The sequence below is a fragment of the Aulostomus chinensis genome, chromosome 5, assembly GCF_037954235.1.
Source record: "Aulostomus chinensis isolate RoL2024-O1b breed Wild chromosome 5, RoL_Achi_v1.0, whole genome shotgun sequence".
In the NCBI taxonomy this organism is placed as follows: domain Eukaryota; kingdom Metazoa; phylum Chordata; class Actinopteri; order Syngnathiformes; family Aulostomidae; genus Aulostomus; species Aulostomus chinensis.
The window spans coordinates 438,616-461,038 of NC_141324.1; the positions used below are offsets into that span (position 1 = coordinate 438,616).

At 45.4% G+C, this 22,423-nt stretch overlaps 1 long non-coding RNA gene across 1 annotated transcript; it reads right to left on the bottom strand.

Annotated features, from left to right (window-relative positions):
• Window positions 1–18,784: 18,784 nt before the first annotated feature.
• LOC147260818 (uncharacterized) lies at window positions 18,785–20,351 on the bottom strand. Its single transcript, XR_015116169.1, has 3 exons — window positions 20,276–20,351; window positions 19,016–19,366; window positions 18,785–18,910 (listed from the first exon to the last, which is right to left on the bottom strand). It is a non-coding gene; the product is annotated as an uncharacterized LOC147260818 (long non-coding RNA).
• Between the last annotated feature and the right edge of the window lie 2,072 nt (window positions 20,352–22,423).

Here is a 22,423-nt window from a genome sequence, read left to right on the forward strand (position 1 = left end):
GTAAAAATTAGTTTTTAAGACATATTTTAACACGGCTTTTTAAAACATTGTTTTGAATCTATTTTTGATAAACCAAAAACCAAGTGCCTCTCGGAGTTCTCCATCAGAGCTGCGTCACTCACAGTACCGAACCCTGTAGCGACCCTGGGGAAGTGGGAACCAAAGACTCTGAACTGACACTTGATAGTTCTCTCTTTGTTCAATGTTAGAAAATTGTTTTAAATATGTTTTTCTTGTAAAATAGAAAGAGTATGCACTACATTTATCCAGCGAACAAGGGAGTGAAGTTCATACTGAAATAAGATTTGTGTTGTTGAAGTCGTCCTCATTTTTACATAAATTTGAGTCGTCTGTCTTTGTGTTTTTGTTCCTTTCTACTTTTGGGAAAGTGTTTTTAGTTCACTCTTGATTTCTTGACTTTAACTGAAAAACAAAACTCCACAAAAACAAACCAACAATTCAAAAACTCCCAAAACAAAAACTAACATCAAAAGTATACAGTCTTCAACCCTGATGATGGATGACCAGGTTTCCAGAGGTTCTACCATGTGACCGACCCCTTCATAAAGGTGATGTTGTATTTCACAAAAACCCGTGGAGGACCCTTCAAAATGGGGGCAAGCACCTCAACATCCATCACGCTGGACAGCAGCAACAATGAGCCAGACCATCGACACTCTGCAGCCACTGACTCTGATTCAGAAAAAGAACCTTCTGATGAAGAGCAGCACACGCAAATCACAAAAGTGGAAGCTCCTTTTAAGAGGAAAGAAGAAGAAATGATCCACAAGGAAAAAAAGGAGAAACTGGGGATGAATAAAAGAAGAACCTTTGCTCCTTCCCTCCCAAGATGGCAACTGAAACAGCATCATGGCAAATGCAAATTTTGGGGAGTAAAAGAAAAGGCTAGGAGAGGAGGTGTTGCTCCTGTCAGCAAACGTTGACCTCCAACCCCAAATACAAGGTAGGACTGGTCTTCATTGACTTGGTGGGCACCAGAGTTTTCAAGGAGTCGAGTCCTAACTGGAAGGTGACTGCTTACCTGTGAGGGACAGACTTGGACCACGTTGACCCAGTAGATGGCCTGGGGCCCGTTTCACAAAGCAGGTTCATCAAACCCTGAGTTTCATCCTGACCTCCGAGTTGATCTACCCTGAGATAGAAAACTCAGTTTGCGGTTTCAGAACAGCAGATTTGAATCAGTTTGATCAACTCCGAGTAGGTTCACCTGGGGTAAAGCGCGATCACGACAACTCTAAAAAGCCAGCATGAATGGAGCCCCGATTCACCGAGTCACCATGGCGACGGAGAAGCGGAGAGCTTGGTTGTTCACGTCAGTGGAGTTGGAAATCTTGATGCCATCATGTGAAGAGTTCCAACACGCGTTAAATAAGAAGTGCAACACCGCTGCAGCTGCAAAAGAGAGAGAGATGGCGTGGAGGAACACTGCTGCTCGGGTCAATGCAGAAGTTTAAATGTAGTCCTTTGCAATCATGATTACTACGGAAGAAGCTGCTTCCATGGTAGCGCATTAATTGATATCGTTTAGATGCAGTACCGTGGGGGAGAAACGCACTTGGCAGCAACTTAAAATGAAGCATAGAAACATGATTCAAACAGTCAGACCACCTCAGGGGTACCCCATGTTCTGCATTGTAAGTTAAATATTAAGTGGCTGTTTGACTGTGTACAATAGTTGTTTGATCCCCAACCAATGCTGGTTTCATACACAAATGTCTTTTCATGGATATCATGTTCTAATAAAGGATTTAGCCTTTTTAAACAAACACAGACTTCTACTCAGCCAACAGAAAGAAGGCAGATGCCCGTAAAACGGGTGGGGGCCCAGCACCACCACCACCTCTAACAGAGGCACAGGAGCAGGACCTGAGCCACAGTGTAGGAAGGCCAGTGGCTGAGGGAGTTCATCCTCAGAACAAAACCCCCAAGACACCAGTGCCTTCATGAAATGTAATATGGCTTGAGATATATATACAGTATATATATATATACATAGAGAGAGAGAGAGAGACAGATGACATGAGAGCATGACTACGACTGGTGATGTTGCCAATGTAAGGACGGAGGAGGTTGTGTATGTAGACGATGGACTGTGATGTGAAATGGTTCCGATACTGTCTGGAACAGCAAGAACGTCTATGGTCTGATCTCCATCTCCTGACGAATATTTAATTGTGCGCAGCAATGCTGCACCTTCATCCACGGGATCATCAACAAAAGGACCTGCCATGTTAGTTGAAAACTCGCCAAAACTTGTCTGCTGATGAATGAATGTGGAAATCAAATGGGGGATGTGGCTCTGAAAGTGGGCGGAGTCAGCGAGAAACTCGAGGTTCATTGTCAAAAACCTGGTCCCGACCAGGTTAGTTTCAGGGCGTCTGTTACTGCGGTAACTGACCGAGAGTTTAAGTTACCGCTGTCTGTGAAACAGGCCAGAGTGAACCCTCTTTCTCTGGTTTGAGTGACCTCCCTTTGTGAAGCGGAAAACTCTGAGTTTTCCTAATTTCAGGGTTAACAGACCCCGAGTTTTCACTAAACCTGCATTGTGAAACGGGCCCCTGATCCTCATCAACCCTGAACATCTGAAGGACAGGAAAGTCTTTATCTGACCTGGCTCAGAAGATGGTCTGGGTCTGGAACTTGGGAAGGTTGTGACCAAGACCTTTAGAAACCAGGAAACATGTTGAGACAGGGGAGAGTGAGGGGAAGATGGAAACAGTGTCTACTGAGAAGGACAAAAGGAGGGAGCACTGCCATTTTGAACCGGGAGGTTCAAGACCACTACATGCTGACTGTCAAGGCTTCACTTTGTCTATTGAGTTGACACTCCTTCTTCTTTGAGCACTTTGGTTTTGTTTGATCTCCCTGAGATTTTGGTTGTTTTTCTCTTCATCTTTTTTCCAAAGGGCCTTCAGTTGTTTGTTTTATTTGTGAACTTTCTATTCTTTCATTCAAAAACACTTTTAGTTCTTTGTTTAAATAAAAAGACCGTTTTCACAAATAATTTGAAATATGATGTTACGTTTGTAATGCAGCCATTAAATATGTTTCAATATCAATGTTGTTTGAATATAAAATGTTGGTTTCTATAAATGTTCTTCCTTCATTTCACTACGTTCTCTTTCCTCTTTGATCCTCCTAATGACTCACTGATTTATCCTTCTATGGTTCTGGTTCCATCAGTTCTAAAATACAGTCTCCAACAGACAGAACCAGAGACCTGCGTGTGCTCCAGAGTCCCTCTGCTTCTCCAGCTCCCAGGTTCTCCACCTTCTTTTCTCAGGCTGCTTGTCATTGCCTGGACCAGGACCCAGGATCTCCATGAGGTGCAGACACCATGCTGGTGGTTCAGCTGGGGAACCCTCCTTTCGGCCCCCATGCTGGGGAAGCTAGCATGGCCCCAGACCTTTCCCTGGACTGCTGGTATCCTGATATCTGGAGACTTCACCAACCGTGGGACGTGAGACTCAGATTCTCACAATAAGACAGACAGAGAGAGACATGTTGTGAGATTTGTTTCAGATGAAGTTTATTGCCTTCAGCTGATGAAATCATTCGTTATCACGCGCGTCCGGCGTCACGGAGGCCGACGTGCTGCTGGCGTCACGTCTGCTCCTTCCTCTAGCGTCTTGGTAAAATCCAGTTTCACCTGCATCACACAAAGACGACCAACATGAGCGAGCAGCGCCAGAACAATGAGACAAAGCACATTCAAATCCAGGAGGTGACAAGTAGTGTTTTCAGATGGAGTTCATGCCAAAGTCCTACACTGCTTTGATTCCAACTGGCCCTTTTCTCTTCATGTAGAGGGAGCAGCTGTGTGTGTCAGCCTCTGGCTGCCTCTCCTCTCAGCTAACACACATGCTAATGACCCCCAGGTCACCTGACAGCAGGGCTTCACTGGACTGGTTGTCTAGATGAGCGGCCCAATGTCAAGTTGTTCTGGACACAAACTTTGATCCGTCTCACTCAAGTGTGGTGCAGCAGGCTACAAACGGCCTTGGCCTCTTTAGGAATGCTGACTCAGCATCAGCCATCTGACCGTTCAACCACACTTTCATGAGACACCCACTTGAAATAACACATGTGTCTAGGAGGTGGGGAACTATTGGCTGCTCTAAAATACATGGGTCACATACATGTTCTGCTGGTCATGGGTAGGAATGCATTACCCATGCTCCTCCACTCCACACAAGAATACTACCTTTCTAACCTAGCTGCTAGCTAATGTAACGCTAGCAAGATAAGCTGTCCTCCCTAGCAGGAAGCAAATGCAACTCACACAAGTGCCTCCCTCAGGATGGTGGTTTTCCGTGAACGGTGCTTACGTTCCATCCGTGGTGTTGTGGGGAGGAGGGCACAGGCCCCCCTCCTGGAGGAGAAAGTCCTCAATGACTCTGAGTACCTCTCTGGAGATGTAGGCCATCCATTCTTCCTTCAGCTGTTTCCTCTTAGTGTTCTTCAGCAGGAGTGTGAGGTCAGCAGCTCCACAGAACTCCATCACAGCCAGAGCTGGGGGCCTGGTCCACCACCCCAAGGTGGCGGGTGTTCTGCTGGACAAGGATAGTTCAAGTTGAGCTTTTACCCTTTTGGATCCTGGCTCTTGGAGTGTTGCTCTCTACACCTGAAGTGGGGTTGTTTTTGTGACATTGGTGGAGCAGCACCTGGGGGAGATTTCCCTCATCTTTCAGGGACGGGCGGCTCAGTCGCTGGATGAGAGCAACGCCGCCGCCTGTAGCGCACCACCGTCCACCCATCGCTATCAAAGAAAGCCTGGACTGAAAACTACAAAGCTCCATCTTTTACGTCTTCTCTTTTGAGGAGCTATTAAAATGTAAAAACTTTGCATTTTTGAATAAAATGCATGATTAAATATAAACACACACGACAGGCCGAGTCTTCTTGAATAGAGAAAGAAAGAGAGGGGCAGGAAAGAAAGGTCCTCACCAGGAGTGTGAGGTCAGCAGCTCCACAGAACTCCATCACAGCCAGAGCTGGTCTTCATGTCCAGAGGCCTCCTCTTACTGGAAGCACCCTAGTAGGTGGCCATGTTTCTGTGCTGGGATTCTTCTTCATGCTAACCTCCAGTTTAATTTCCTCCTCTTCATCCTCCGTGACGTCCAGGACCCTGGTGGTAGCCTGCTGTCCAGCCTTGACATGTTGTCTCTTGTAGACTTGTCCATAGGTGCCATTTCCACCAATGGAGCCAAGTCTCGTCCCAGCTTCTTCTTCCTTGCTCTCCCGTGCCAGTCTCACCTCCACCTTCCCCCACGTTGAGCTTTTCCTTCGTCTCCTCTCATCCAAAACAACATGAGCCACTAGCACCAACCAACACTAGGTTCTGCGGGCCTTTCTGGATGGAGTCTGCATGTTCTCCCTGTGTGGGTTCTCTCCCTCCTCCCACGGTCCAGAGACATCAAGAGGCGACGAGGCTGACTGACAGTCTAGATTGACCGTAGGTACGACTGAGATTGTGAATGGTCGTCTGTCTCTATATGTTGGCCCTGCCATGGACTGGCGACCTGTCCAGGGTGAACCCCGCCTCTTGCCTGACAGTCACTGGGACAGGCTCCACCCCCCCTTAACAGGAATAAGTGGAAGAAAATGGATGGATGGAAACAGAAGGATAAATTGAATGAATAATTAAGAGGGATAAAAAAGCAAGAATATGTCGTTAAATGAAGGAAGAACATTTATTTAAGTCAACATTGAAAAGGAGAAAAACAACATTGATTTCAAAACCTGCATTTCACAGTGACATCACCAACGTAACATTCATTCATTCATCCATTGTCTTCCGCTTATTCCTTTCTATTCAGAGTTGCGGGGGGTGGAGCCTATCTCAGCGTCTACAGGCCAGAGGCGGGGTTCACCCTGGACAGGTCACCAGTCCATCGCAGGGCCAACATACAGAGACGAACAACCATTCACACTCACATTCACACCTACGGTCAATTTAGAGAATCAATCAGCCTCGTCCCCTCTTGACGTCTTTGGACTGTGGAGGAAGCTGGAGAACCAGAGAGAACCCACACAGGAATAGCGAGGATATTGAGACTCACCCAGAAATATCCTGCACTCGAGCCGGGACTCCCACCTGGAACCTTCTTGCTGCATACTGCATCGGCGTGGTCTGTGTGGTGTAGTGAATTGTCCTCACCATTGATAGTCATTAAAATCACTGGTTTCCCCGGTGATGTGGTGGTATTTTTGCCCTGATAAGAACAGCATGGTGCCCTCACAGCTGGAAAAATGCATGCTGACCAAAAAAAGGAACCACTCCCTGCTATTATTTGTCACAAGCCAGAGATACATATGAAGAAAAATTAAGACTTGGGTCAAGACATACCTTGCTCGTGGGTGCAATAACCATGGTTGTTTTTCATGATGTGGGTACTTGGAGGAATAGCTTTAAAGAACCATCAGTGATGGATTCCCTGTTGTGGAGGGGCTGCTTTTTGTGATGCAGGCCGTCACAGTTGCCACAGAGCCACTCCTCAGGAAGACAATCTCTGTACCTGTCAGGGAAAGGCAGTATGATTATAAGATGATTTCATGGGAATAGTAATAGAAATATAAATTCAATTTAAGAGGGTCTGAATGAGGGGACATAGAAAGTTGGATTGATTTGGGATGTGTCTCAGGGTTCCACCCTTCCAGTTGGGCACAGCAGGCCCACACAATTTTTCCACATTCCTGTGGGATGCTTCTGAAATGTTGAAGTTTTCTACCACCCCAAAAGAAACAATAATTACCCACTGACCACTCATTCTAAAGAAAGCCTACCATGGAATACATGTAGTCTTTAAGAATGCCAACCGAATGACAGCAGGCTCACTGCAGTGGCAACACAGTGGATGACCAACAGCCTCTTTCTGTCAGAGGCATTGAAGGTTGTATGGTCTTGACTCTTTCTATCGCTCTGAGGCTTCCTGCTGACGGAAAGACCAGGATGATGCTGAGCTTCTTGGAGGCTCATTAGCATGGCATCATGCCAAAGTAGCAGAGAGCATCTCCATGGTTTTTTCTGTAGAGAAAATACAGAGGGTAGAAGTAGAGGGAGGGGCAGGAGAGGCTCTTTCTTGCTTTGACACTGGAAACTACACACCTGTTTATTAGCACTGGAGAGCACTGGGTTGTGCTTGGCTGTTGTGGGCCAGGCCTGATGAAGATTCTTCCCAGGGTTGAAATGCTGCCTTTTTGGTTTTTATTTCAAAGCAATTTGATTTAAAAATAATTTGATTTGATTTTTCATAAACAATTTAAAACATTATTTCCATTTCATTTGATTTCATATTTTCATAATGAATAATAAATAATATAGGACCCTTAAAAATTCATTAAATACATGACAAAGGCTACGCCGATACACTAAAAACAGAACCCAGCAATGGGGAACTCCAAGGATGATGACCCGTGGATGGTAGTGCACTATGGCCAGTGCTGCCGTGCACATCCACCTCAAGGGGACTGGTGGTATGGTGGTCTGACAAGTGGATGGACCGTGCACCTCCCTTCCCATTGAGGGGAGGGTTTTTTGCTCATTCACCGAACCCTAACCCTAACCACTAACCTCTGATGTAATTATTAAAATAATAATAAATAATAATTATTATTATCAATCGTAAAACATAATTTCAGATGAATATGTTAGTCAAAACAAGTGTCTTTCATTTCATTTATTATTTAAAGGGTTAAAAAATAAAAAAAGGAAAAAGAGGGGTTTCATTTCATTTCATCATCTTCATCGTCCTCCTCTGATCCGGTTGGTCTGGGTCGGGGGGGCAGCAGCCTCAGCAAGGAGGCCCAGACTGTCCTCTCCCAGCCACGTCCACCAGCTCTTCCGGGGGAATCCCGAGGCGTTCCCAGGCCAGCTGAGATATATAATCCCTCCAGGGTCCTGGGTCGGCCCCGAGGCCTCCTCCCTGTTGGACGTGCCTGGAACCCCTACCGAGGGAGGCGTCCTCACCAGATCCTTTATATGTCAGACAAGTGAACTGGTACTCCTCTGGGTCAAAGGTGTCGGCACCCTGTTTCTCCACGTTGCTGGCCACGCCGTCATCGTAGTTGTCAATGTCACCCTGATCTTCCTCTTCTCTCCATCATCCTCATCTTCCTCTTCTTCAGAGTTTACCCCAAAGTCTTACTCATTGCTGTCAGATGCCTAGCTGTTCAGGTCCACAGACATCCAGTCCACTAAATCAACCACCTGGACAGGTAGAGGGTCGGCCTACCTGTCGGAGCCCAGTGGTCCGATGGGCTGAAATGGCTTATGTGAAACTCTGCCTGTTCTTTTCTTCTCTTCAACGCCTCCCTCTCCACCTGCTTGTGTCACTGTTCAGAGACACTTTGACTCCCTGCCTGTCTGAGGTGCATGGAGAGCGGTTAGGGCTAGGGGTTCGGTATGAACTAAATCAAAAACGTCAACATGTGCCCGTGCGACGTTTCGACACAATTTGTGTCTTCCTCAGGCTGGGTGCAAAGGAACAAAAGTGGCCTCCAAGCACCCGAGCTAACAGCCCCTTCTCCATGTACCTGTTTTGATATGCATGTCTTTTAGGTCACCGTCTCTTTGAGGCTAAACTGTTCAGTAACTTTTGTGTACATACAACCTGTAGGGGGCAGAGTCCCGAGACGCTGGCTACCCTCCCCAAATGTGTGTACGGGCTTTCCGATGGTAGCAAGCAGGTGTGTGTAGGAGCTTCCTAGCCTGAGTGATGCCAACTTTAAATTCCACGAGCAGTGAAACAAATCAAGTGAAAGGTTTGCCCTCCATCCGGACAGGCGTTCACTCTATCGGTGCTGCTCAGGGTGAAGGTTCAGGGTTTTAAGGTAAGTGTCCCCTCCCACCTAAGTGCTTTCTCGTCTCCCATTTCGCATGGGTTACTAAGATATCCTGCATGAAGCCTGAAGGTGGTGGGGTTTCAAAAAAGTCAACTTAATAGCCTTTAAATATGACCTGGTCCTTGTGGCCTTAGGCAGCTCCATTTTAAACACGACAGCTCAATTCTCACTCTGTCACAACATTAGTGATTAAGATAAAGTGGCATATATTCTTTGAACACATAAAATCAGTGGAGGTATAAGGTAAGACTACCACCCCAGCAAAAGTGGTGCACTTTGGAACCGTAAGGGCTAGGTTTAGAATTATGGCCTGCCCTCCACAAACGTGGGGAGCAGGAATGCACAGTCCTTCCTGGGGGCTTGGTCCACCACCCAAAGATGGTTAGGGTTTCTGGTGGTTTTAGCGAGGCCACAAAGAGTTATGAAGGTTCAGTCACATGGAGGACACAGATCAGGAGCCCTAAAACACCACGTTTGACACAATCTCTCACTCGCTGGACATGCAGACCACAACAAGTATTGGTGGCAAAGGAGAGGTGGAATGAGTACTAAATAAAACAAACTGAAATACTGCCACCCCCCAGTCATAGTACTTGAGAGTACTATTCTAGAGAATTACTCAAAAATACTTCACTGAAGAGCATGCAAGTACTTTGGTCAGGTGCTGAACATAGGGTTAGGGCCCCTCATAACCATAATGACATCAGTCTCAGCGTGCAACCTTTTGGATTGTTTTTAGCTTTCCTCAGGCTTTGTTAGCCTCCCAGTTCAGTCAAGGCATAGAATCTCTTTTCCAAATGACAGGCTGGGTTATCATAGGTACAAGTCTTTGTCAGTCCCTCCTAATGTGGAGGGTCACTCCTGCTTTCTTTGCCTTTTTCCACAAATTTACAAATTAAAGTTTGTGATACAAAAAAAGGCTCACAACTAATCAGCGAAATGTTTCATTTGCTTCTTTAGTTTTGTCTATTTCACAAACAAATGGTTGACAGGCTGTGTCACATTCCAAAGCAAAGAGGGGAACAGATAAAAAAATAAAACAAACAAACAATACACCAATATGTACATTTACACATGAAGATTTCTTTGACGAGAACGGTTGATGAAGAAAACGGTACTCCGTCCGTTTTCTGGCCTGGTGGGAAACACACTAAGGGGAAAGGAAGTTACCAGAAATGAGAGCAGAGTTCAATTTCAATATAAAAGCGGGAGCCAGGAGACAAGACAGACACAAGGCCAACCAAGAACACCGCTAGGGCATGGACGTGACATTGCTGTCTGGGGAGGGAAGGGACAAAGGTTCTTCTTGAGATTTGTCTTCAGTGTTTCACTTTTTCTCCGATGTTGGGGTGCTAACCTCAGAACTGGAAGGCTCCCCCGCAGTTTTTGTGAAATAAGACTTCACCTTTATGAAGGGGTGAGTCACATGGAATCTTAGGGAGCTGAGACCAGAAACGGTACCTGTCCTTCACGTGTGTGTGTGTGTGTGTGTGTGTGTGTGAGTGTGTGTGTGTGAGTGTGTGTGTGAGAGTGTGTGTGTGTGTGTAAAACACATACTGACACACATTAAAATACCCATTCATGGGTTTTTATGAAGTTGATGGGAGGCTGTGCATTGTTTGACAATGACAGAGTCAGAGAAGGCAATCCTGGTTCAAATTAATCTAACATGACACAAAACCTGACGGCTCTGGGGGGTTCATCTCTCACCTAACACAGTTGGTCACCCCCCCCCCCCCCATCAAACCTGTCACCATCAGAGGAAAGCTTCCAAGCTCACCTTTCCAGCAATAATCAGCTGCTGTCACCAACTAAGAGCGGTCAACATTTGCCACACTGGAGCCCGTTCACTACGGCTGGAATGAGGTGTTCCTGCAGCAACGTTAGCACCCCTGTTCATTCCCTGTAAATGTGGACCTCCGGAAACTTTCCCAGTTCCCCAACTGTGGCAAGAGGCCCTCCAGTGTTAAGGGTGACACCTCCAGCCTCAGGAGTACCTTTTACATGCAGCATCCCAGTTCTCACTTCCACCACACCACATCATTCCTACCTAAAGTCCTTCATGGGACCTCCATTTCAGGGGAAAGCGCGTTGCCATGTGGTGAGAGGATCCTTTCTTGATGCACCTGTCAGTGAGTTCCCACCACTTTCAGAGACTTGAAAAGGTGCTGGTCAAGAAACACCATCTTGAAAAAAGAGAAACATCACTTTCTAAGAGAGTTTGTTGACAGGATTGAAGGCAGTTTGATGAGTGTCATAGGGGGAAAGGAGGGTTCCCCAGCTGAACCACCAGCATGGTGTCTGCACCTCATGGAGATCCTGGGTCTTGGTCCAGGCAATGACAAGCAGCCTGAGAAAAGAAGGTGGAGAACCTGGGAGCTGGAGAAGCAGAGGGACTCTGGAGCACACGCAGGTCTCTGGTTCTGTCTGTTGGAGACTGTATTTTAGAACTGATAGAACCAGAACCATAGAAGGATAAATCAGTGAGTCATTAGGAGGATCAAAGAGGACAGAGAACGTAGTGAAATGAAGGAAGAACATTTATTTGAGTACATAAACATTTGTCAATATTAAAAACACACATTAAACAGTTACATCACCAATTCAACATGATATTAGAAATTAGGAGTAAAAATGTGCTCATTAGTTCAAAACAAACAACTAAAAGTGCTTTTAAATGAAAGGATCAATAAAACAAACGACTAAAGGCACTTTCACAACAAAAGATCAAAAGAAAAACCCAACAAAATTGGTTGGGGAGGAGGGAAAAGACCTGTCTGAGGAGGAGAAAGGGGGTGCACAGTCCTTCAGTTCTTGGGACCCCACTTCTCCCCAGCACCTTGAACTCCCTGAAAATCCCTGCTATTGAACTGTAATCCTGTTTTGATGTGTTTCTGCAATGCTGCCTGCAGTGACACTGGAAGGAACCCTCAGGATTCCCAGATTTCCCCAAATGCTCACATGGCTTTGCTGTGTGCAGCATTCATCCATGTCCTGGTTACAAGCCATGCCTACAAATCCAGCAGGGAGGTGCAAAGGTGCGGCCGTTAAGTGGGTTGGGATCACACGCTGCTTCCTCAGTGGGGGTTGGGTTTGGGTTAGGAGAATGGGTGGTGGACCACCCTTTCCCTGTTTCCACACATGTCTCCTGGTAGCCTGGTCTGGCCTGGAAACAAGTGGACACCATCAGGGCCACAGAACTCCATCACAGCCAGAGCTGGGGGCCTGGTCCACCACCCGAAGCTGGTGGGGGTTCTGTTGGACAAAGATAGTGAAGGTGAGCTGTTACCCTTTTGGATCCTGGCTCTTGGAGTGTTGCTCTCTACAACTGAGGCAGGGCCTCAGCACCGTGTGGCACGGCAGCTACAGGCTGCTGAACAGAAGGCTCAGCGGGGGGGGGGGGGGGGTCAAGGCAGCACAGAGAACTGTGGGTAGCAGTCCTCCCTCCACCTGGGACCTCTACACCTCACGATGCAACACTTTAAAAATGGGATGCTGTTTTTGTTGTCTGCCCCTAAAGCCACTAAATAAATAGTACTTTAAAAACAGGACATGGACAGAGCAGCCACTCACTACCGCTCAGAAGTGAGGACACCCTCTTCTTCAGTGGTGTCCTTTATTTGGACTACCTTCTACTTTGGAGATTCATACTGAAGACATCAAATATATCAAACAAGATACATGGAGTCATGGAGTAGAGCCAAGAATTGTTAAGAACTGGAACAGGTTTGATATTCTAGCTCCTCAAAGTGCCCTCCCTCTGCTCGTCCTTCTCTCAGGGAGCTTCATGATGTCATCACCTGAAAAGGTTCCCCTCTCAGGTTCACCTTGTCAGGTTCCTTGGTGGAACTTCCTACCTTCTTCCTGGGGTGGAGCATCAGTGGAGCTGAGCAGAAGTCAGGTTTGTCCCCAGCTGACAGCTCCCTTTTACAACTGGTAGAATTCCTGTCATGGCAGGAACCAGCAGCTCAGTAGAGAGGAACCACCATCCATCAGTCCTCTCAGACCTGAAGGTCAGGCGCTGTGGAAAACTGAGAAATCTTTGAACGTGTCCACGAGTGCAGTCGCAAAAACCAGGAGCTGCAACGAAACCAGCTCAGGTGAGGACCAGATCCAAGTCAGATTCCTGATGACGTCATCAGGGGGCTTTTCCAGTGTATTTGATCCTAGAATTCTGTCTTTGATCTCAGGACACATCAAAGAAACTGAATTCTGGCGAGTGTGTGAGAGCCTTCCAGGCTGGGCTAGAAAACCCACCTCAACCTTGTGTGCTCCAGAGGAGAAACCCCAAGCCTGTGTTGTAGCAGCAGGTAGAGCCATCAGTCCACCACCATGAAGCCCCACTTTGTCAAGGACCCTGCACATTGGAGACCTTTGGTTCCACCGCCGTGGCTTTGTGGACACAGAGAAGGAGAAGGGACGGTCTCTCCATGCAGGGATCCATGAGCCACATGGAGGCCTCTCCTCCCCTCTCCTCTCTCCTCTCCTCTCCTCGTCTCTCTCCTCTATTCTCCTCTCCTCTCTCTCTCCTCTCCTCCTCTCTCTCCTCCTCTCTCTCCTCTCCTCTACTCTCCTCTCTCTCCTCTCCTCTCTCTCTCTCTCTCCTCTCCTCTCTCTCTCCTCTCCTCTCTCCTCTCCTCTCCTCTCTCTCCTCTCTCTCCTCTCTCTCCTCTCGTCTCCTCTCCTCTCTCTCCTCTCCTGTCCTCTCCTCTCTCTAGAGCCCAAATCAGGTCAAACCAGAACAGGTGTGGGAAGGCCTCTGTCAAGGTCAAAGGTCACTGGAGACCGTCCTCTCAGTGTCTACATTCAAAAACCCCAACTTCAGCAACTCTGTCCCTCAACCTAAACCAACACTGCTGATTCAGGAGCCCTCCAGCTCCTGGGCCCTGGTACATAGAGAGTTGAAACTCACAGGACCTGGTCCTAGTGGGGCCGAGACTACGTGGACAGGTTTTGGTGGATGGAGCCCCAAGGGTTCACTGAACAAGCCCATTCAGCACCAACACCTCCAGATGGTGTGAGGCTGGACAGGTCTAACGGCCTGGGTCTTTACTGCACTGTAAAAAAAGGGTCAAAAGTCTGGCAGCAGCGTTTCCAGACGGTACCGTCCAATTACAGTCATGAACTGTTCCACAAAATTCCATGGAAGAAACTGTAAAAATACCCAGCAGCTTTCCCAGTCCAAACTGATGAAATTACAGTCCATTTAGTGTTGAGAAATGTGCTTTCAACTGCAGGAAAACAGGCCCATCATGGAAAACACATGAAGAACAAGGACCTTTCAGGTTCTTCTCTCAGTTCAGGGCTCTTACTGGTTCATTTATGAAACAAACCAGTCTATGAGCAGGAATTTCCCATTAGAAAAGTTCATTTGACAGTGGAAAAGCAAGCAGAGTCCATCAAAATAGCCCAGTTTAAGGTCCGTCACTGTCAAGTGAAGCTACTGAGTTGTTACTTTCTGAAACTGAGCCAACTTTCTACAGTGATTTCCTGTCAGATTCTGGTTTCTCCAAGTATAAAAACTACAACAATGTATCAACACAGAATCTGTGCTTTGAACAATAGAGGATTTCTGCATCTTGCCAGTATTAGTCCATCACTTTAGAGGACTGGAAGGGTCAAACATTCATTGGACAATGGAAAACCAAGCATCGTCCATCAAAATCCATGAACAACAGCTCCATTCAAACAGAAGCTCTGGAATTGGAGTGTGTTAAAGTGAAGTTCTGGAATGTTCCACTTCATCTACAGGGATTTCCCATTAAAGAACAGATTTTACTACGTTCAGTGTTCCAACATGAACCTTCAAGGAAACACAAAGGTCTGTAAATGTGTGGCATTGAACACACTCGTTTCAGTGAATTGTGAACAAACATTTCTTGTTAAAAATGTTGAAAAAGCAGCAGAGTGTCAGAACAGGAAGTGACGCCACATTCAAGGCAACCTGGCAAAGTAGGAATGCAGCATTGTTTTATACAACTGTCCGATGAAGTGTTGGACTGCCAAAACAGTGGTTTTGATGTGGAACAAAGGAACTGATGTAGAGATACTTGAAGGAAAGGTTCAGTATTTGAACTCTGGGCCCAAGCTTCATGTTGTCAGGAACTTTCTCCATTCTTAGAAACCACAGCTTTGCTCGGTCCCTGCTCCGCCTGTCCAGCAACACCAGGAAGGCCTAAAACTCTCCTCCAAGGGCAGAAGGTCTTTGAAAACTAAGACTCAACTCAACTTTATTCATAAAGCACTTTAAAAACAACCACAGCTGAAAACAAAGTGCTGTACATAAATAGTCATAAAACATAATAATCAAGTGAAGAACAATAAAAATACTAAAACAGGAGCAAAGTCTCATGCTGGGTCAAAAGCCAAGGAATAAAAATAGGTTTTAAGATTAGTTTTAAAAATGGACAGTGAAGAAGCCTGTCTGAGGTGCAAAGGCAGATCGTTCCATCATTTGGGAGCAGCAACAGAAAAGGCTCTGTCCCCTCTGAGCTTCCGCTTAGACCTCGGTATCTCCAGGAGCAGCTGGTCAGCTGACCTGAGGCACCGAGCAGGAGCACGAGGGTGAAGCAGCTCAGAGAGGTAAGGGGGGCCAGACCATTTAAGGATTTAAAAACAAATAAAAGAATCTTAAAATGAACCCTGAAGTGCACAGGCAGCCAGTGGAGGGAGGCCAGAACGATGGGCTCCTTCTTCCTGCTCCGGTTAAAAGTCGAGCAGCAGCATTTTGTACCAACTGGAGACGTGAGAGGGAGGACTGGCTGATTCCAAAGTAAAGAGCACTGCAATCATCAAGCCGAGACGTGATGAAGGCATGAATCACAGTCTCAAAATGCTCTCCTGCAAGAAAGGGCTTCACTTTTGCTAACAGCCTCAGATGAAAGAAGCTGGACTTCACCACTGCACCTATTTGACGATCTAGTTTGAAATCCCTGTCCATCTTAAACCCAAGTTTGAAACAGTTGGCTTCACATACAGAGCCAAGGGGCCCAAGTCAATAGGGGGAGGTTCACAGGAGCCACTGGGGCCAAACACCATCACTTCAGTTTTCTTCTCGTTAAAATTGAAAAAGTTTAGGGCCATCCAGGCTTTAATGTCATCAAGACATAACAGAAGTGGCTTGATTGAGAGAGCATCTTTCTTCTTTAGTGGCACATCTATCTGACTGTCACCAGCATAGCAGTGAAAAGAGATGCCATGCTGATGAGAATGGAGCCCAGAGGAAGTACATACAATGAAAAAAGGAGAGGCCCTAAAATTGAGCCCTGTGGAACCCCAAATGACTGAGGAGCAGGGGAAGATTCAGAACCAGCAAAGCTTACACACAGAGTTCTGTCTGTCAGATAGGACCTAAACCACCGCAGAGCACTACCACAAATGCCCACTAGGTGCTGCAACCGAGATAATAAAATATTGTGATCCACTGTATCAAAGGCAGCAGTTTGGTCCAGCAGGACAAGAATCACATCATCTCCACAGTCGTTTGCCAGGAGGATGTCATTGAAGACCCTAAGCAGTGCTGACTCTGTGCTATGCAGAGTCTTAAAACCTGACTGGAAAACCTCCAGAATATCATGCTCATCCAGAAAAGACTTCAGTTGAGCAGACACAACTTTCTCCAAGACCTTAGAAATAAAAGGCAACTTAGAGATGGGCCTAAAGTTAGCCAATACAGTGCTGTCAAGGCCAGGTTTCGTAAGCAGTGGTTGCACTACTGCATGTTTAAAACTAATGGGGACAACACCAGAAGACAGACTGCTGTTACTAACGCCCAGAACTGACTGCCCCATACTGGGGAAAACCTCTTTTAAAAATGAGGAGGGACAGAATCATGAGGGGAACCTGATGGCTTCATGTGGCCAACCACATCTTTAAAAATGACAAAGTCACAGGCTCAAACTTATCGAACACAGCCGGGCAACGGACAGAAGCAGAGGGGTCAGTGGCAGGAGCTGAGATGAGAGCCCTCCTGATAACAACCTTGTCAATGAAAAAGTGCAGGAAGTCATTGCACATTTCAGTGGGTGCTTCCAGGCAGACAGGCTGTGGGGCATTCAGAGCAGAGTCAATGGTTTTAAATAGCACACGTGGGTTGTGGCGATCAGACACAATAATGTCTGACAAGTGTCCTCTCTTAGCCTCTTTAACAGTCTAAGACTGATGGTTGTTCAGTCACGACACTCAGGGCTACCACACCAGTGTCAGTGTGTTCTCTTGGAAAGCCAAGCCTTCTGTCAACAGTTGTGTGCTTCTGGAGAGGAACAGAGACACCAACACTACCTTCTTAGCTGCTGTTTGGTCCACAGGAACCTGCATTGTTTGTTGTTGTGGGAAATCATGTCCTAAAATGCCAGTTTGTTGTTTTTGAGATAACCTTTGGCAACATTTGGACATGGAAGTGGGCAGGCAGACAAAAAGTGCCACAGCTGATGCCTTCCAGGAGGTGCAGAGATACCTGGCAGAGGGCAGTACTTCCAGGGCCCAGGATCCAGTGAGTTACTGGGCCAACCAAAAGACAATCTGTCCAAACCTCTACCAGCTGTCCCTACAATTTCTTTGCACTCCAGCCTCATCTGTGCCGTGTTTTCGACAGCTGGAGAAGTTTTATCAAAAAAACGTAACAGACTTAATTTTAAAATGTCAGAAAAACGTATTTTTTGAAATAAAAATTTGTAAAAGTCCTCAAGCGTCCTCATTACCAACATTTTCACTTAGATTTTCACATTAAGATACATCTTCACATTGTTTAAAGACATGGAATGATCCAATATGAACGCAAAGACTTCAATGACATTATTGTGTACACCAGGTCATCAAATCAGTGTCAGTTCAGTCTGTCAAGCCTGCAGGGAAGTTTAAAGTCCAGCAGGTGTCAGTATTCAGTGACACAGTATCAACACAGTGTGTCATTGTGTCGACACGCTTCATGACGCTTCATGACGCTTCATGACGCCTCATCCACCCATCACCAGTGTGGAGCGTTTGCTTGGTGAATTTAAAATGAAGACATTTGAATCAACTTGATGTCGTCCATAGTCCACTGATGCAGCGGTCATGTTCTCAATGTGTGTCACAAAGTGCATCTGTTGCTGTTGGCTGTTTAGTTGGAAACAAGAGTTTGAAAACAGCACACCAATTTGTTTCCTGATGTCGCAGAGGATTATGGGGAATGTAGTCTGATAGTGTGTGCTAGTCTGCAGGCATTCAATGAAGTGTCATCTAATTCAAAGGACTATGATGATGATGTATTGTTTCATAGTGTGTGGCTAATTTGGCTAATGCTTGACAACACCAACAATAATAATAACAATAACAATCATAATCATAACAATAATAATAACAATTACAATAATAATTATAATCCTAATAATAATAATAATAATCATAACAATAATCAGAATCATAATAACAATAATAATAACAATAATAGCAATAATAATAATAATGATAATAACAATCATCATCATCATCATAATCATAATAACAATAATAACAATAATAATAATAATAACAACAATCATAATCATAATAATATAGATCACAAAGTAGCTTAGACCAGGCCAAGCCTTATGTAGTGATCCTGGAAACATTGTTTCATGGATTTCTGATGATCATTCTGTCCATATTGCATGACTAGCCTCCTCCTTCATAGTCAAACTTGAATGCGATGGTGCGAATGTGTAAATTATAAATAGAAAAGTATTGTTTACAAGTAAATTGGGCTCTGCATAATTAGCATGATTTTGCTCATGTTGAAGGGAAATGTAAATTATTCTTGGAACTGAAATATACCCTTTTATTTCCTTGTCCATCCTAGGACTCTTACCTGCTCCAAATTGGTCCCTTCAAAATAAATGGTCAAACCAAGAGGAATACCACTTGTGTATTCTTGAGCCCTTTCAAGTAGGGACAATTCATCAGAAAACTGGACAGTGGGGCTCCCCTGGCGATGACTGGTCTGCTGTCTCCCCGTCCCGGCTGAAAATCCAGTCTGTGTCAGTTTCAGGGACCTCTCTTCCTGCACTGCTTTACTGGGGAGCGCAGCCTGCTGACAAATGACTTGGTCATAACTTTATTCTTTGAAACCCTCTGAAGATCTGGAATCTTATTAAACAATTGCTTGGAATGTCAGATGTGTCAATCCACACACCTGTATCATAGAACCATTTGTTCAAGCCAGCGATGATGGACAGTGTGCTTCTGGAATGGAGGAAGAGAGGACTCTGTTCCACTGGAGAAGATGGTTGATAACAAATCTGCTTCATTCCTTCAGCTCCAATCTGAACACCTCCTTCCTCAGACACACTTTGGCATCATTGTGTGCGAGGATATTCCAGAGTTCACCATTAAACCAAAGAGCAACATCTTTGAAGATTTACTTCTCTCACGTGGAACTCCCAACATTTGATTTCTCGCTTGGTCACTGCCTTTGATTCCAGTAGACGCCAGTCCTCTCAGGGAGGCCTGGGCCAAAGAACTGGACGTCCCAGTGTCAGAGGCACTGTGGGAGGAAAGCCTGGTCAGTGTACAGGAATGTTCCATCGATTCGAGATACAGACTGATTCAATTCAAAGTCTTGCGTATACTTCATTTTTCCAAAATTGGGCTTAGTCAGATATTTGGATCTGTTTCTCCCACGTATGATGGATGTCGTAGTGCTGAAGGATCGATGGCACACTTCTTCTGGCACTGTCCTGTTCTCAGTAACTTCTGGTGGGATATATTGGATTGGTTTTCCAAACAAGACTGGAACTTTGCTGTATTTGGTTGCTCTGACAGGACGAGGACTCTTCCTCCTTTTCAAAAACAGGCTCTACAAGCAGGCATGGTTGCAGCTAAAGAATTCAAATTATTAAACTGGAGGGCTCCATGTTTCAAGAGGTGGCTTCAGGAAATGCTTTCTGTTGCTGAGATTGATAGGAAGTGTTTTTCTGTTGTCTTATGTATTATCCGTTCATGATACTTTGAACTCATGTGTACTTATAAGTCAAGCATATACATGATACAAGTTCACGTGGATCTAATAGTGAAAAGGTGGCACAAATCTTTGATATATTCTTTGAGGGCACACGTTTTGAATTCATATCTTTGCTTCTGGGGGGACCTGAAACAACATTTTCAGATGGGGGTCGTGGCCAATTACACATCATTTTTGGTGTCCTTGTCATGGAATGGTTTGAGAACCCCTGACAGAAAGTTTTTTCAGAAAACAGGATTTAGAAGCCTTTTTTTTTAGAATCGGCTTCAGCTGTAAAAGGGTTAGTTATGTTTCATTTCAAGAGCCACACACCATTCCTGCGATGTCAGGAAGTCTTGGAAAGGTGGTGAATATTTCAGAGGACTTCACTGGATTGTGAACCATTGCTTGGCGATGGGTGAAGGTCTGTTTCATCTTCTCCTTCATGATTACCTCATCAGTTGTATGCTTCATCAGTGTAGCAACCCTTGGATCCCCAAAGAGAGTCTCGACTGATGCCTAAGGCGTCTTTTATTTTAGTGAGAGCAGCGTCGTCACGTTCACCAGAGCACCGTGAAAACTGTGTCAGAGTATACAAAACATAAAACAAACAAGTCACCATACAGTCTTCACAGTATGTTACGTTCCTTGCGGCAACACAAGGAATAACACAAACAGCCAAGTGGAAAATTATCAGTGCAAGAATTATTTATTTCACAAAGGGGTGATCAAAACAACAAGAGTTGTGTACAAAGTGGGAGGGAAGGTAGGCCGTGAGGGGATTGTGCCAAACAAATTAACTTAACATATCAAAACAAGGCCTAACTGAAATCTTCCTGACACAAGAAACACAAGTAGCAAAAGGCCTGCCCGTCTAACTCATCAAGGTTGTCAAAAACGTACAAGGATGGCACCAACCCATAAACTAGTGTGGTATACAAAAGAAGACTACGTGATGTAAGGTGTGGGGTACCCCAATCTAACCTCAACCGACCACCTCCCACTTCCAAATAAGTTGATCTTACAAAGTGGTTTCTCAGAGTATGTTGCTCAGCAGGCCGCCAGAGAGAGAGAGAGACCCAGAACAAAGCAGGGGAGTGGCTGATAAAGAGGCCTCCCTGGAACCAGCCAGGTGGAGGGGCAACCAGGCTCCAATCAACTCTTCTCCCAGATGTCAGGTGGGAGGGCAGAACAGGAAGCAGCCAGAGTCCTCCTGGATCTTTCCTAAGAGCAGGAGAGGGAGGAGGGAAACAGAAAGAGAGGGAGAAACCATGCAGGGGCTCACCTGAGCCAGCTCTACATGTCACACATGGAACACAGTACAATCTTCATAATTTTGTCCATAATATTACAACATCAACCAAACATTCCTTCAAACAAAGTGTTCCATGCACACTGATCCAAACTCACAATGTTGCAATAATACAATGTTTCAAGATAAACAAACATACCTCACTGCGCTCACCAAGGATGCTTCAATACTTTTAATCTTTTCTTCTGTTTAAACAGGCGTCAATGTTCTTTTCTGTGCAAATGAAGCAGAAGTTACGCTGGAGCCTGGAGATCAAACCTTTGTGGCCCAGGCTCAAACAAAGCAGCCTCCTCATTACCAACTCCTGTTGGGTTACCTTTACCTGTCTCTCCCTCTTGTGGAGCTACGGTGTCACTCAGAGGACAAAATTCAATCTCCCAAATCCATACAACAGTCCTACACATACAGTAGTCACTCACAACTTCACCTACCAACTATTTTAAAACACACACACAAAAATAGAAGCATTAATTAATAACTTTGAGAGTTTATATTTGTTAATAAAACGGAATGTAAACAATACACATTTAGAATATTTCACTGAGATGAAACAAACACATGCAAGGACTAGTGTGGTCCTTTACAATCAGTGCGATGGCCTCATGACACTGGGTTTCTGTGGTTAGCTGCTTTTCCTCGCTGAAAGGGGTTCTGTCGCCAGCATCTGGACCACCTGGAAGTGTTGGAACCACACACACTGCTGCGACACTTTCCAGTTGCAGGATGCATCTAGATGTTTGCCCAAGACACAAACTAGTGAAAACATAAGATCTACAATCTCACAGCATTGTGAGCTTGTAGATCAGCCAATGTCACTACTTTTTTAACACTTATTTTCTAATTTATGGAATTTTTTTTGGTTTATATTGTTTATAAATGAAATTACTTAAATCACAGCAGAGCCCCAGTCTTATTTGTCACCACTGGAGCAAAAAAGCATTCTTTGCACTGTTCACATAATAACTTTTTCTTCTTTTATTTTCTCCTTAAAATGAAAAAACACGCACCCTTCTTGAAGAACTGCTAAAATCAAGGTCAAAGGGTCTGACATCTGCAGTGCTGAACTAGGAGTCAAAGGCTCTGACATCTGCAGTGCTGAACTAGGAGTCAAAGGCTCTGACATCTGCAGTGCTGAACTAGGAGTCAAAGGCTCTGACATCTGCAGTGCTGAACTAGGAGTCAAAGGCTCTGACATCTGCAGTGCTGAACTAGGAGTCAAAGGCTCTGACATCTGCAGTGCTGAACTAGGAGTCAAAGGCTCTGACATCTGCAGTGCTGAACTAGGAGTC